Source organism: Solanum lycopersicum, chromosome 3 (genome assembly GCF_036512215.1).
Source record: "Solanum lycopersicum chromosome 3, SLM_r2.1".
NCBI classification, from domain to species: Eukaryota; Viridiplantae; Streptophyta; class Magnoliopsida; order Solanales; family Solanaceae; genus Solanum; species Solanum lycopersicum.
Window position 1 is genome coordinate 9852148 of NC_090802.1, and position 13462 is coordinate 9865609.

General features: G+C 29.0%; 2 long non-coding RNA genes across 2 annotated transcripts; one reads left to right on the forward strand and one right to left on the reverse strand.

The window, feature by feature from the left end:
- Positions 1-5888: 5888 nt before the first annotated feature.
- On the forward strand, positions 5889-7445 carry LOC101243678 (uncharacterized). The gene is made up of 2 exons (XR_740367.4): positions 5889-6067; positions 7159-7445. It is a non-coding gene; the product is annotated as an uncharacterized lncRNA (long non-coding RNA).
- A 1944-nt stretch (positions 7446-9389) lies between these two features.
- On the reverse strand, positions 9390-10492 carry LOC112941162 (uncharacterized). Its single transcript, XR_003246212.2, has 2 exons — positions 10258-10492; positions 9390-9780 (listed from the first exon to the last, which is right to left on the reverse strand). It is a non-coding gene; the product is annotated as an uncharacterized lncRNA (long non-coding RNA).
- Positions 10493-13462: the final 2970 nt, after the last annotated feature.

Genomic DNA, 13462 nt, shown 5'->3' on the forward strand with positions numbered 1-13462 from the left:
CCGTTATCATCATTGAAGACGATATGACTATCCAGAAAGCACCCAGAAGATCACTATGCTGCTCGATTGAAGCACTATCTTTATTTAGTACCTAGGATGACATCAAGAGTCAATATCCATGTATTGCGGAAAATCATGCATCATGAGTCAATATCCATGCATCGGTAAAATTATGCATCGCAGAAGGTCATGCATTGCGAGTCAATATCCATGCATTGCGGAAAATCATGCATCGCAAGTCAATATCCATGTATCACGGAAAATCATGCATCGCGGAAGATCATGCATCGCGAGTCAATATCCATGCATCGCAGAAAATCATGCATCACGAGTCAATATCCATGCATCGCAGAAAATCATGCATCGCGAGTTAATATCCCAAGCATCGCGAGAAGATTTCATACCTCGCAGAAATTTATGCATCGCGAGAAAATTTCATACCTCACAGAAATTTATGCATCACGAGAAGATTCCATGCCTCATTGAAATTTATGCATCACGACAAGATTTCATACCTCCAGAGATTTATGCATCGCTAGAAGATTTCATACCTCGCAGAGATTTATGCATCACGAGAAGATTTCATACCTCGCAGAAATTTATGCATCGCGAGAAGATTTCATACCTTGCAAAAATTTATGCATCACGACAAGATTCCATGCCTCGTTGAAATTTATGCATTGCAAGAGGATTTCATGCCTCGTAGAAAAGTTACGCATCCTGAGAAGATTTCATATCTCAGAGAAATTTAAGCAATACGGAAAGATATTCATGCCCCGCAAGAATTCATGTGCTACCAAAGGAGGAATCGTGCATCTCAAGGGAAATGTTACCCCTCAACATCAACTGCATCTTTATTTGGCAAGAGTGAATGCCAAGAGAATCATCGAAAGCGATGAAGAAAAAATCAACATTGCATCAGCTTTATTTATTTTGACATCAAATGAAGAGTACATTGAAGATTATTTTGCAAACACAAGACATAAGTTTTATTTGCTCTACGTCAAACCCAATCGAGGTGACATCAAATGTCCAGGAGAGCAATTAAGTGTCGACACGGTAAAACACATTGTCTCCCATTTTAATTGCATTTCTTATGTTGACAAGTTTTATCTCTGTCTTTGTCGAGAGCATCCGTAAGGATGAATTCTCCGAAAAAAATAAATCATAGGTGTAGACGACATCAAAAGGATGCAGCATACTGTGGAACTTTACTTAGCAGCAAACTGGGACATAGTCCAAAGAAGAGTATCAAACTCTTGAGACGCGAGCAGAGGATCGACTTCCACCACAATCAAACCACGCCCCTATCAGAAGGCATGTGGGGGTTTTCTTTATTTTTGTCAATTTTGGTTTTGCATCCGGAATTTTAGTCTACCTGAAGCAAGTTTCCAATCTGAGTGACAATGCACCGAGAGCTTTGGAAATTATGTCTATGTAAATTCTTATCTATGGATGTGAAGAGCTCAACCTTCATGGCTAAGAGATTGCAAGCCTCTTTTTTATACTCGATTAAATTTTCACTCATCAGAACCAAAGGTTATCTAGCATAATAGATTTCTTTTTCAACTGATTGAGTCGAACTACAAGTGGCCTGAATTCTCATATAACCTGACATATGTAGGAAGCCTATTTTCGGGCTTCGGCCATAATTCATAAAGTCCGTACCAAATCCTTTCCATAAAAATGAATATGTGGTCGGTCAATTTCATTTTCCTCGAATTTCTTGCATCAACTCAAGTAAAATAAGGGACAGTTGTTGACACCCAAATTTTGACCCTCCCCGATATTAATTAATTAACAACTTCTTAATTCTAAATATTTTCAAATAATTAATTTTTATTAAGGTTTAAAAGGTTATTCTAAATAAATCTTATCGTTTTTTCATGATTTTTAGATATTATATATGATTTACATAGTTATGTATATAACTGATATATTTTATAATCATTTGAATTTCGTCTCAAAAAAAAAGATTTTATTTTGTTTAAATATTTTACTAATTAGTTTAGTTACATAATGGCTTACATTTTTTGCATTAATTATTTTATAATTACGTCGATTATTTTATTTCATTTAAATTAAGAAGCATGATTAATTGAATTTATATTAATTCATCTTACCTAGTTACCAAGTATTTTTAATACATTTGGAAAAATAAATTTTGGGCTATTTCTTAATAAAAAAGTTGCCTTAACTCTCTTAAACCATCCCAACCACTTTCTTCCAAACGTATACGACTATAATTGGGTCTCCCTTCAGCTAGCCCAACGTAATGAGTCTTCTAGCCTTTTCCCATCTTTACAGAGGTCTAAATTTTCATTGTGTAAATTAGGTATATAGCATTTTATATAGTAATATTCTCAAGTTATAGCATTAGAGTCTGAATTTCAATGTATAACATTTAATATCTCAATCTATAGCATTTTATTAAATATAATATTAATTATAATTTATTAAAAAGAATTGTTATTAACAATTAATAAAAAAAAAGAAATAAACTAACAATGGATAATTAATATACCTAATTAACTTACAGACAAACTAATAATGGAAAATGGGATATTTATTAATTATATTTAATGTAGTTAGTACGTTTTGAAACTGTACACTAGCAAGTTTTAAGGGATTTTGATTAAAAATTAATATTAGATTAACACATTTTTAGGGATATCAAAAAAAATTTAGATTAGCACCATTGCCTTGAATATCTCTAGTTAGTTTAAATGATATTAGTTTTTTTTATTTAATTTCTTAAAGAACTCTACAAAACTTTAACGATTATTTTCACATTTGTAGATTATTTTCAGATTGACATTTTGAAACCTATTTGCATCATCGTTATAATTCATCTTTTTTTCAAATTTTCACGATTATTTTCAGATTGGCATCAACGTAGAAGTCTTTTTTTTTCAAAATTTCATGATTATTTTCATATCTGCATATTTCAGTTTGTTTTTTTTAGTAACCTAATAAATTTTGGCATTTGAAACAATTTAATTTGATCTAATGGAGAACATTATGTCAATATTAATTAAACATGGTGGAAAGTGAAATTCATCAGGTTGGTTTTTAATTATGAATTGTTGATTTTAATTTATTTGATGTTTTTTACATGTAGAACAGTGTTCGATTTTTTGGATAACTGTATTATCTGAAAACAGTTTGTATATTTCTTTTTTTTAATGAAATAGTTATGTTACGTATAGCGTGTTTGAAGTCTGAAGTTTGTATTATTAGTGTATGGAAAGTATACGAAACGTGTATCAATAGTTTATGAAGTCCTTTTTTTTAAAAAAAATATTCTAGTTTCTATTGAAATTGGAATATATGTTTTTGTATTAATTTTGTATTGAAATTATATTGTGTTTGTTTAATTGGAGTAGTTCGTATGACAGTGAATAATATATTAAATGTGTATGAAGTATGTATGAATTATATAAACTGATTATAAATGGTCATCTTCTTCCCAAAAGTTTTCCAATTTAAACTTGTGGTAAAAATTTGACTTGGGGACTTTGTCAAAGTCTCTGAAATTTTCTGCAATTAATCTATTTGGAACAGATGGATCAGGAACAAAATCAGAAATTGGTCCAGATTTTAGACCAATTACAACGACCAACTCTTTTAAGTCAAAATGTAACTCTGTACCATTTACATTGATAATGAACATGTCATCCCTGCCAATTTCAGATTCATGAAGGAAAGTATGACGCAAAGATTGACATCGGATTTTTATGTTATGTAAATCATAAAAAATTCATATGGGATTTCTTGTAAAAATTTCTGAAAGTTATCTTGACCGAGGAAGGTCAACAAATCAGCGAACACAATCATGTTGATACAGAAAGATAAATGTGTTTGAATCTTCTCCTATAAAATTTGTAAAACTAAATTATTACTTATTATATACTATAAAATTCCATAGAAAAAAATCATATATACAATGCTATATTAAATTGACATTCAATTAATTCATACACAAATCATACAAATTATATACAAAATTCATACAATATTAATACATATTCGATGGACATTTAATTCAATTCATACAGAAATCATACAAACTATATGCCTCAGTTCATACACAATTCATACAATATTAATACATATTCGATTTTAAAAAAAATATATGTGACTTTTAAACTACAAACTAATCTAATTTAGTATGAATACATCAATTCATACATCATAATCAAAAAATAAAATATACAGTTGCAATTTTTATTATAATAGGCAAAATTATAGGATATACAACATTAATACATCATTCATACACATATATTTTACTGAACAAGAATATCATTGATACATATATGATACAAAGGTAATACATAACGCATAAACTCCTGTATTGATAACGACCAATTATTTCATACACAAAATCATACAAAATTAATACATTTATTATGTATCAAATCATATACTGATATATTCAAACTATATCATAAACAAAACATACAACACTAAATCATTCAATATTCATATATAATTATAATATAAAATACTAAAAACTCAACTCATACATAAATCATACAAATTTCATGTAGTATACTTTGACAAATAAGAGCAAAAATTAATACACTAACACAACACATTGTAATCCAAATTTGAAATAATCTTTTTATTGACTTTATCAACTTTTTGGTTTAGTAGTAGCTTGTATCTCAATGTTTTTTTTTTGAAAACTTCCTTGTTGATCGATCAATTTCAATGCCTTTTATTTTTTTTGATTTTGTATTTTTTAATCCTCAGCAAAGTCAGAATTGGATTCTGATGATTTTTCTAATTTCTTTTCCTTTCCTCTTCTTGCCTCTTTTCTTTGCCTCTTTGATTTTGTTTTTTTCCATCTTCGAATTAACTGAACTACACTTCTCTTTTTTCTTTGATTTCAGCGCTTGAGTTTGTGACAATATATCGAATGAAGGAACATCAAAATCATCAGACTCATTGACCAATCTTTTACTTTTACTTGGGATTTCACTAACTTTTCTAGACATTCTATATGAACTAAATGGGGAACTGATCTGAGAGGGATGTTTGGGTTTTGGGATGAACTGATCTGAGAGGGATAATGGGGAAGATGAGTGAGGTGGGATTTGGGTAAGAACAAAAAATCTTTGCGTGTTGGGAAGAGATGGTGATTTGGGGAAGATCAAAATATCTTCGCGTGTTGGGGAGAGATGAAGTGTATTGGAGGAAGATGTATGTGTATGTATTGGTTGAGATGGGAGTGGATAGTTATCGGCAACCGTATAATAGGATATTAATTAAAATCAAATCCCTATTATTTAGATTTTCTTTTTTAAAAGGTAACTATATAATGTGAAATTTAATTAATAAACTTAATTAATAATGATTTATTTATTATTTATAGTAAAAGCTTTTAAAGGTGATAAAGAAAAAAAAGGAAAAAAATCATGTTTTTATTTGATTTAAACTAATTTAAGCATTTTAAGGAAACTGAATAATTTAAATCCTTTTTGAATTCCTTAATATGTGCTAATTTGTTAATTATCCACTATTAATTAAAATTAATTCAAATCCCACAATTAGTGCTACTTACCAATTTATACATAAATGTTTTTTTATTTTTTATTTTATTTAAAAAATAAAAATAAAAAGTTATCTGTAAAAAATAAAAAAAAATTAAACATATTAATTAGTATTTAAATAATTACTTATAGTTTATTTTTAATTAAATATTTTTAATTGATATGCTATAACTCGATAATAATCTGCTATAAGTAATTTATTTTTGAAAAGTATGTTTATAACTTGATATATATAACCTTAAATGTGTATAGGGTGTTATTTTTATATTTCGATTCCCCGTTCAACCCCTTTATTTATTCAGCCCACTCCTAACTGGGCCCAATCCCTTTAACCCAACCCCTCTTTCCAACCGCTCCAAGCCCATTTTCCAATACCTGACCCAACCCCTTTCTTCTCCGCAACGCGCTCTGCAGAAAATTCGCCAAGACCCCCGAGAACTCTCAGGGTCGCAGCTAGTGTTGAAGTTGCTTCCAATTACTTGTCTCCCTGTTTCGCTGCTCTTAAGAAGGTAAACTTCTTTAACATCTCGAATCGCTTTGGTCGAACTTTTGTTTAGTCCATGAATTTGAGCTTTATTTTGGTCGTTTCTACCTCGGTCGAGTCTTATTTTCGCTGGCCGTTCTAGTGCTTTCTTGCCTCGTTTTGATTAAGTATGAAGTTCCGTGCATTATCGATTCGCCATTCTGTCTGTATTTTATCATAGTTTATTTTTCATCACCTGTTTGCTAGTGTTCATACTTTTTTTTTCATGTTCTTCATTTATCACTTGATGGTCCACTAATAACGAGTTAAGCATATGTTTTTAGTAATTTAATCCTAGTGTCAAGTAAAAAAGAGGTCGTGGGTCCTGCCTTAGGTGCACTTTGATCTTCTTATTAGTGTTTTTTTTTCTCTGCGAATCAATGCTAAATAGATTTCTTAACAATTATGTTGCTGAAAGTTCCCTTTACCTTTTATTATCCGTTGTTGGAAACATATACTTAAAGAAATTATTTGTTATGGCGGAAGTAGTGCAAAAATTTCAGATCTCTTGCTATGGCATATTCCTTCCTAGTTCTTTTCAAGTTGCAAGTTAGTTGCATACCGCTATTTGATCGCTTGAAATTTTCTTTGAATTTGGCATGCTGCTCTATCGTCTATTCTAACATATATTCATATGTTAGTCTTGACCTTGTTCCCAATTTATTCATAGCAAGAATTGGTCATTGAGGTCTTATTTTGGCTGTGATTTTCTAGTCTATTCATATTTGGGTATCATTAATCGATTGTGTTAATCATTAAAATTATGTTTGCTTGTTTACTCATGTTTATAACTAGGTAGGGTCGGATTCGAATCTCATTAGGAGGCGTTTTTGCTTTCGCTTTCATAACTAGAGCGGCTTGTTTCCTCTTAATATTTCGAAGCTACTGTTGCGCATTTTCTCAAGTTCAATGCATTTGAATAAATACATACACATATGCCTATTGTTTAGTAGCAGTTTGTTCAGACTTGTCTTTGACATTTGGTCTAGTTTATATCTTAAGGATGTGTGCCTTGGTATACAATTTTGAATTTTCCGGTAGATCTCTTCATGATTTAATTCTATCCGAGTTCTTCAGGATGAAATCCCTCCTCTTGCATTCCAAGGGAGTCACAAAGACTCATACTTCCTTCCATCGAGTCGAGCAACTACTGGACAAGGCGAACAGATCCCAAAATTGGAGAATACATGAAAGACCAAGCCGGAGAGTGGAAGAATGGATCTTCAAGGCCCAAATTATTTTTTTAACAAAGATTTGTATTTTGTTGTTATTGGGCTTAAGCCCCCCCTTTATTATTTTATGTATAACTTGCATAAATCCCTTAAATAAGGAGTCATCCGAATACATAATTGATTGTCTGGATACATTGATTATGATACATTATTTGCAGTTGTTGTGCATAAAAAGGAAAAAAAACAGAAAAAATCTAATTACAATTCCATAATTTATGCTATTCAGTTCCCTCTTAGTGTAAATCACTGAAACCTAGATTCTACCATAACAAATCAATTCAAAAATCAAAACTCCATATACGTCATAGTTCTTCCTGATTCGTCTCCATGTCTCATCGTTTTCCGTGTTTCGTCGCTTTTGTTCTTTATCCCTGTTTCATCGAAGAAACTTTCTATAACTTAGATATAAATGATACCGAAATGACATGATTGTGGTTGGGAAGAAAATATGGAGGAGTAAGCGAATCAATTTCAAGATATAAAGATTTGATAAAATAGGTATGTGATTAGTTGTTTTACAAATTCTCCAAGCTTCGTCTTTTTCATTGCTCCTCGTTCTCATTGTTTTGTTGAAATTTTTTACTAAAATTTAGATATGAATGATATCGGAATGATACGATAGTTGTCGGGGAGAATAGTACAAAGAAGTAAGTGAATCGATTTCAAGATATAAGGATCTGATAAGAAAGGTATAAGATAAGTTGTTTTATATTGTGAATTAGTATTTTTAATTTTTCGATACATAAGTCATGTTATTGTTCATGATTCATTGTTAGTTACTATTTTATAAATAAAACAATTGCATCAGATGTGTTAGATTATTAGATTTGTGTATCATTGTTTGGTAATTTTAAAGTATCAAAGACATGTAAAATTCTTCTTCGTTGTTTTGATGTATCATTGACAATGCGAGTAATTAAGGTACAGAGGTATGAAATATATCATGTAGTTGATTTGTATCTAAACCATGAAAAAATGTTGAGAACAATATGGTATGTTGTGATTAATTATAAAGAATGTATCTTCAATTGTTTTTTTGTGAAATGATACATTGAATAGTAACAAATTTTTATTGTATCTTGTATAATTGCAATAATGAACAAGGAGAGAATGATGGTTTCTAACATTGCAAAATGTATCAATGGTTGCCTTGTTGAGTCAAGACAACACACCTATATTTTACTTTTTGGAAGAAGCTAGAATTATGTTTAGTTTTTGAAACTACAAAAATTAAGAAATAACTTTTTTATATTTGGGAGGATATTTGAGGAGATTTTGATTGTAGACGCGTCTAAATGTATAAAAGAATGTCAGGACAACCAAGAAAAGGAAGGAAGAAAAATTCAGATGAAAAACTAACCGCAAGCACGAACAGTTATGGACGTTCAAGACAAGAAGGTCACAATCAAAGAGCTTATAATTTCTTTCTGAAAGATTCTTAATGAATACGTTTTTTGAAATAATGTGATGTATGAAATTAATAATTTTCAATTTGTAACATTTTTTTCCACTGTTATAGATATATACATTAAAAAGTACTTTTAGATTATTAATTTCTGATATAATAAATTAATTTATATCAAGTAGTTTTTAATTCTAGCTTATAATTTAGATTGGTAATTTCTAATATAATAAAGTGAATCTGGTATAGGGAATTATGTTTCAAATATACTATTTATATTATGTATTGTTTTGTGTTTGATACAAAAGTAATTAAGATATGTTGTGTGTAGCGTATAATGAAGTGGGAATATGAATGTATCACAAACAAAAAGAATTAAGTTGATACATGCTTAAAATATACATTGCAGTGGTTAAATATTAAATGTATTTGTAGCTGCTTAACTACATAAAACAATATGATTGTGCAATTATTTGTTAAATATTACGAATCAAACATTTATTTTATTGATATTTTTGTATCAGATCATGATATATGAATCATATACTTATTTTCTTTTTGATATTTTTATATCAGATAATAATACAGTATCAAATGTTTTGATGTATGAAATACTTATAATATAATGTTTTGATGTATGAAATACTTATAATATATAAAATGTAACACGGTACTAACAATATAAAAAAATAATATTCAAAATAAATAACTTTGTTACAATAAACTATAAAACTTGAGAAAATGTATCTTGAAAAGTAATAAACCCTCCAAAATATTAGTTAATGTATCTTAAAAACAATAAAAACATCAAAAGTTGTATGTGAATCAATACATAATCACTAATCTATATGAACCAAGTCATCTTGTTGTTATAGAGTGAAATAACTCTTCACTTTTAGTAGATCATCGATATCGCTAACATATTCCACTTTGACCTTGTCAAGAACGTACTTCCATAATAGTGTTGCAAATCTTGTGCGAGGTAGTCAGCTCATGGATGTTGACTTCATTGCTAAAGAATTCAGCAAAGGCAACTACAAATATTCAACATTCACTATAAACATCCTGCTAGTGGTACATTATAAAAATGAATTAAATTTGAACAAAAAAGTTAATTACATGATACATTATAGTAACTACAAAAAATCTTATTCTTTAGTTAATATATAATGATTAAAAAATAATAAATGATACTCAATACCACTTGATAATATTTATATCTGATACTAAATGAAACATCATCTATTCATTATATGTTATTTAAATATCATGGTTAAACTATTTTTTAATATGATACACTATTCTGCAAATTACATCTCACTAAAATAATTTTTACTATATAGTTTGATAGTTTAATGACAATAATTCAAAAAACAAAAATAATAAAAATTAGAATTTTATATATAATTTCCTAAGATTTAAAGCAGGGTACAAAACAATATGATAATGTATTATTGTTGTCAACATATCCAATTTTTTAAAAAAACTCAGCAGGAATTACATGAAATTAAAAAAGAATGAATCAGATAATAAAAGACATACCTGGATAATGTAAATCTGAAAATTACAGAAGCAACTTTTCAATAGAAGAAGACTATAATCATATATTTGACTGTGAATCATTAATGATTTTGTTTTTAGTTTATCATCATCATAATCATATATTCATCTTGTATTAAAGTGTTTAGTTGAAAGAACAATCCATATCCATATGAAGACGACCATGGAGGAACTATTGAGTTGTTTGAATTGAATTTACCGGAGAGAGAATTTTCAGAGTTGTTTGAATTGAATTTATCGGATAGAAAATTCTTTTGAAAATCAAATTTCTATTAAAATTGTAACTAATAAATTGTGGAGTGAAATTAGGGAGAGATTAAAGGAGCAAAAAAAGGAAGGGGAATTGTGAATTAAGGTTGGGATACTTATGTATCTGGCTCACTTCAGATTTTGACTATCCCTTACGGATTCAGAAATTTTTTAAAAGAGTAGGGAATAAAAAAAAATGTATATATAGGTAATTTATCCTTATTTTATTTATTGTATCATTAGACTAGGATAGGTACAAGGAAATTGGACCCAGAAGCCCAAAACAAAACAAATGGATCAAAACACGAGTTAATACCTCAGATGGTCACTCAACTATACACTTTTCTCTCAGAAAGTCACTCAACTTTCAATTTTCACTCAAAAGTCACTCAACTATTGTTTTCTTTCTCAGAAAGTCACTCAACTTTGAATTTTAACTCAAAAGTCACTCAACTATCTATTCTTTCCTCAAAAAGTCACTCAATCTATTAAATTATTTTTTAATTAAAAATTATTGATATTAATTATTTATATAACAAACCAAAAATTTTAAAAAATATATTAAACCATTTAGTGATTCATCCACCTAACCCGACCTATTAAAAAATATGATATGACCCATTTTATTTTTGTCTTTAATCCTAAATTAATCCCTCTCTTTAAACCTTGAATTAGGATTAAAGACGAAATAAAATGGGTCATATCATATTTTTAACGGGTCGGGTTAAGTGGGTGGATCACTAAATGGTTTAATATATTTTTTAAAATTTTTGGTTTGTTATATAAATAATTAATATCAATAATTTTTAATTAAAAAAATAATTTAATAGATTGAGTGACTTTTTGAGGAAAGAGTGAATAGTTGAGTGACTTTTGAATTAAAATTCAAATTTGAGTGACTTTCTGAGAAAGAAGTGCATAGTTGAGTGACTTTTTAGTGAGAATTGAAAGTTGAGTGACTTTCTGAGAGAAGAGTGCATAGTTGAGTGACCATCTAAGGTATTAACTCGTCAAAACCCCAAAGTAGGTGAGTCCAAATTTCTGTCCCGGCGGACAGAAAACCCAGATTTAGACCCAAATCTCTCTCTCTCTCTCTCTCTCTCTCCCTCTTTACGTGCTTTAATTATCTGTTTGGTTGCCGTTATTCTTAAGGTTATAAAATCCGAACCCCGCAAACGCCGTTTTATTTTACAACTTAAATCAAGTTCAAGTAAATTCAAAAAAATAAAATTCTAAAAATTAGAAAGTAGATGCAAGTTAAGTTTTCATTTCTCAAACAACTCTAAATAGTTTTGTTTAAGTCAAGTTTTAGCCAAATTGAGTTAGTTGTTGGATAACCGTATTAAGCGGGTATTTTAGGTGTCTTAAACAATTTCCTAAAATACAATATGAATCCCCGAACCCCCTAAAATGTTTTCATTAGATCTTTCTGTTTGAAGTCTTTTTGAAAATAAAAATTTTTCTTAATTTTCTCAAAATTAAGTGGCGACTCTAAAAAAGTCGAAAATTCTTAAAATAAATTGTTTTTCCTTTTTTGATAAAACATTTGTAATCTGGCGAGGGAGAGGAAGGAAAGAGACGAACGAGAGAGGACAAAGAGTGGAGAGAGACTAATTGTATATGAATATTTTGTCATATGATTGTGTGTATATATATGTGTATATATAATTTATATTTGTATATGTATAAGTGACATAATTACAACTAAAATGACGCCGTGAGCCGTAACTTAATTCAAACTATAGCTATGCTAGCTAATAAACTAGTATATATTTACTTATTAAAGTAATTTTCTCTAAATTTAATTGGTACATAAAGCGGTCAAATTGGATAAGAAGATAAAATATGTATAATATTTGATAGTATTGGTGCCCAAACACATAGAGAGTAATTATCGGTATATATTATGGTAGAAAATTTTGTATCAAACAAAAATGTGTTAGATAATTTTTCTTTTATACCTAATCTTCGGCAATATTTGTTGGAAATAACAAGGAACCTATGTTTTAATTTATCTGATACATTTTTTTCTTAATTCCATTTCAAAAGGAATAATATATTCCATTCTTTAACAAATATTTAATAACACAATGATCAACATTTTACCAATGTTGAATTTCACCTATTTGACAAAAAGGTTAGAAAGATGTACCGTTCTATTTAATTAGAATAACACATTTCATTATTAACTAATAATTTTTAACTTTAAAATATCTAATTTATCCTTAATGAAATGATTTATAGTCGAACAAATATCTATCATTTATTTTAGATCACAAGTTTCAAAATTTTCTTTCTTCTTAAACTCAGTGTCAAGTTAAATCAACTCATATAAAATGAGATATCTAATTTATCGTTAATGAAATGATTTATAGTCACACAATATCTATCACTTATTTTAGACCACAAGTTTCAAAACTTTCTTTTTCTTAAATTTTGTGTCAAATTAAATTAACTCATATAAAATGAGACAGAAATAATAGTTTAGTCCAAGGTGCAAGCTGCTATAGTGGCTAATGTAGGCACCCACTTTTCTACCTGATCGAAGATAGGGCTTAGATTTCAAACAGTATAATTGGCTAATTTAAGATTTCGAGCAACTAAATGTTCAAAAAAAAAAGGAGCACTTATGCATTAATTATTAACCTTAGTTAATTATGTATTTTCAATCTAATCGTTAAATATTGAGATCAAATTGTCTTGTTTAGTAAGTTGAATGGTACTTTTAATTTCACACTTCAACTTACCCGGTGATGCAAAAAGGACCTTAATTTATCTGAGAGGAGACACTCAATGGATAAGCTTACTATGCATCAAACAAAAAAAACGAAAGGAAATTTTCTGTTTTCTTTGTTATATATATACCTCGTTTTACGTACGAAGTGTTGAGTTTTAAAGGTGTGAATGAGAAGTGAAGGGATGTGACTCTCATAAATAG